This window comes from Garra rufa, chromosome 3 (assembly GCF_049309525.1).
Source record: "Garra rufa chromosome 3, GarRuf1.0, whole genome shotgun sequence".
Taxonomy (NCBI): Eukaryota; Metazoa; Chordata; class Actinopteri; order Cypriniformes; family Cyprinidae; genus Garra; species Garra rufa.
This window is the reverse complement of record NC_133363.1, coordinates 29,095,150-29,099,198: the sequence shown is the minus strand read 5'-3', so window position 1 is coordinate 29,099,198 and position 4,049 is coordinate 29,095,150.

Genomic DNA, 4,049 nt, shown 5'->3' with positions numbered 1-4,049 from the left:
AGATACAGGATGTATATTAAAAGTACATTATATTAGTATATTAAATGTTTTACAGAAGTAGAATCAAACGCTTTCAGAGATTATGAATATATATATATATATATAAAAAAACAAGCTTTTTATTTGAATATTTTTTATTTTATGTTATTGCTATTTCGTTATCAGACGCTATGTGGCGCATAAGGCTTTTGAGCAAGCTCGTTCTCTGTGTTGAGTAAAGGCTGTGTAAATAACATAATATTAGTCAGCACAATAATTAATAATATAATTCTTAATAATTAATTTTGTTATACAGAGTTTATAGGTAGTAAATCAGCACATAATCACAGCCTTTCATTTTTCAATACTTTCACTTGAGTTTATTGGTAGTTTTTAAAGCAACACACGAGGTATTAATACACATTGCAGCTTCTTAATTTGTACAAGCTTTAAACTTTCACCAATGTATTTCATAATTCACAAGCTCTATCAAGAAACCGACCTATAGTGTCTCTTTATACCCCATACAGCCACGAGATGGCAGTGATGAGAAAGATATAAATGAAATAGTCGAGAGCCAAATTAATAGTCCAGACTGATTCGTGAACACTGATTTCCCTCAGCAACGACATTTTTATTTTGGGCCTGCGTAATAATTACCCTATTTGAACTGTTTCTTTTGATAAGTGGTTATTAAAAAAGCTTGGCAATTGCTACTGTTGTGTTGCTCTGCATTATCAGATATAGTCTACTGCTAAAAGGCTGTTTATAGCCCAAGTATCCCTAAACCAAGTGACACTTTTCACAGATAGACGTGAAATGCGAAGGATCTTTTTAAAACGTGTTTTTGATGCTATCCCCTGCTAAAAAAAAAAAAATAGACAAAACCAGCCTAAGCTACCTGCTCATAGCTGGTCAACAGGCTGGTTTTAGAGGGGTTTTGGTCACTTTCTTAGCTGGTCAGGCTGGGAGACCAGCTAGAGCAACCAGCTAAAACCAGCCTGACCAGCCTACCCAGGCTAAAACCAGCTACTTGCAGCTTAAACCAGCTAAAACCTGCCAACCAGCTTAGGCTGCCCTGCTAAAAAAAAAAAACAGCTAAAACAGCCTAGGCTGGGTGTTAGCTGGTCAACCAGGCTGGTTTTAGCTGGTCATAACTGGTCAGCAGGCTGGTTTTAGAGGGATTTTGGACCCTTTCCCAGCCTGGCTGGGAGACCACCAGCTAAAACCAGCCTGGCTAGCAGGGCTAGGTGTTTAAGAGAGCTGGTTTGTAATCTGAAAAGTGTAACCTGTAAAATGGGGATTTTGTCCATCAGAGGTTTGTACATTAGACCTCTGACTGCTAATCCAATAAGACATTTATAGCTTAATGGCACAATCTCTGCAGACCATGGCAACAGTCACCCATAGGTTGCATTTCCCCTATTTTTATTTCATACAGATACAGCTCTCTATTGGGAAGGACAGAGGCAGCCTCATCACTCCATTTCATAACATCCAGGTTGGTATGATTGTGCTTCAGGTAATAGGCCTAGTCAGAGTGTTTTCTGTGTGTGTAAATAAGGAACATCTAAAACCATCGTCAGAAACAAAGGCTTCATTTGAGCCGGGTGAATCTGTAAGCTTCCCAGACTGAGAAAAAACGTGTATATATATATATATATATATATATATATATATATATATATATATATATATATATATATATAGGGGAAAAGGCCAACTCTCAGTGGTGTGAATAGAGTCCCTGCTGAGGTGGAGAGTGAACACATGTTAGTTCTATCAGACTATCATGATCCATCATCACTATGCTTAAAAATCACCACCAATCAAATGCTGACAGTAGACTGTTGCTTGATAGTCAGGGATTTATGTGTCATTTTTCTTCTGTGCCTGTTGAGAAAGCTTTTTTTAAAAAAAAGATTAAGACAGCTGGTGGACAAACTTACATAATAGCTATTTCTCTCCTTGCAGACTGTAGCCCATTATACGGCAGACTCAAATTAGAGACTAAGAAGGTGCTGACTCTTAACACAGAAAAAGAGCGGAGTGGATGTTTTTTTTTCTTTTGAAAAGCTAGTCAGTAAGATTTTAAAAGCATGGACTGAAAAATTAGTGTGAATATGGGGATGAAATGTTAAAAGAGATTCAATAATGCTTTATATCAGGATGTCCATCCATACTGTTTTACATTACATTGTATATACATTTGAAGTCAAAAGTTTACGGGACTATAACAGAAGGTTCGAATGCTCACTGATGTTCCAGAAGGACATACGATGCATTAAGAGCTGAACAGAATGTAGATGTGTACATTTTTTTCTTTTGCCTAAATACCCTTCAGAAGCTACAGAAGCATGTTTCCCAGAAGACGATTAAGTTAAATTTACCCTGATCTTCTAATTCAAAAAGTTTTTACCCCTAGCTCTTAATGCATAATTTTTTCCTTCTGAAGCATCAGAGAGAGTTTGAACCTTCTCTAATAGTTGCATAAGAATTCCCTCAGTTGTCCTTAGTGTGACAAGATGGATCTCAAAATCATACAATTATTGTTGGAGTATAAATACACAAAAATGCTGAAAAACCAAAGAATTTGTGGGACTTGAAGGATTTTTCGAAAGAACTGTGGGCAAAAAACAAACAAACAAACAAACAAACAAACAAACAAAAAAACACACACACACACACACACACACACACACACACACACACACACACACACACACACACACACACACACAGCTGTGCACCATTCAGGTAATAACACAGTATTAAGAATCAAGTGGATGTAAACTTTTGAACAGGATAATTTTGTATGATCCCTTTTATTTTGGTACAATAATTAACATTTTGCAGATTATGCAAGGTATATGTTAACTTTTGAGTTCTACTGTACATTACATGCTGACATCTACAATATAGAAAAACTATATTTATTTGTCATTATAAGCAGCTACCAAAAATAAACATATATAAGTAGTGTTGAGTAGTGTAGAGTATTCTTCTTAAAAAGAAGAATATTAAACATCCATGGAAACTTTCTATTGCACAAAAGGTTTTTCAAAGTGGAAAAATGTTCTTTAGATTTTTAAAATGTTCTTCACACTAAGACACTTTTCACTAAGAGGTTCTTTGGGCAACTAAAAATGTCTCTTCCATGGCAGCACTGCAAAAACACTCTTTGTGGAAACGTTATGTTACATTAGCCTGTAGCTAGGCAATCTAAAATATCTATTTTCATATGCTTATGTATTGTAATATGTATGTTACGGAAGCAGACCAAACAAGAGAGGTAAGTGGTAATAATAACAATGTTTATTTTCAGCAGAGCGTTGTGGATAAGATGACGTGCAGAACCGGGTATGTATAAACAGTCCAGGTATGATATACGATGACTTGAGATGAATACTAATGACAGATCCTTTCCTTTCCAGGAACGACGGGAGGAGGACTCCGACCCACACACACACACACACCGTTGGTGATAGACAGACAGGCTTATGGCTGACCACCGCTGACTGGAACAGAGAACAGACTTCGTACTGGAACAAAATGAGAAAGCAGGTAAGTTTCAACAGGTAAGTAGCGAGGTAAGTATATCCTTGAAGTTTGTGAACTCGACAGAGAAACACAATGAGTCCGCTTCGTGCAAACGAGCCCGGACACTGAGTGAGGTGTGTGGTGTGCTATTATGTGGTGCTGGTGATGGGTTTCAGGTGCGTCTGATTAGTAATCAGGTGACTGTGATCGTTGAGTGAGTGAGGGAGTAGAACCTGGCCAATCCGTGACATTACCCCCCTCCCCAGGGCCCGCTCCTGAGGGCCGAGGCCTCCGACGTCGTGGTGGTCTACCTCGTCCTCGAGGGGCTGGACATTCAGGATGGTTACGATGGAATTCCTCCATGAGGGCTGGATCTAGAATGTCAACTCTGGGTACCCACGACCTCTCCTCTGGTCCGTAGCCTTCCCAGTCGACGAGATACTCCAGATTACCACCACGACGTCGGGACAGAAGGATTTCTCGGACCGAGTAGATGGATCCCTCTTCCAGGACCAAGGGGGGAGGGGGTT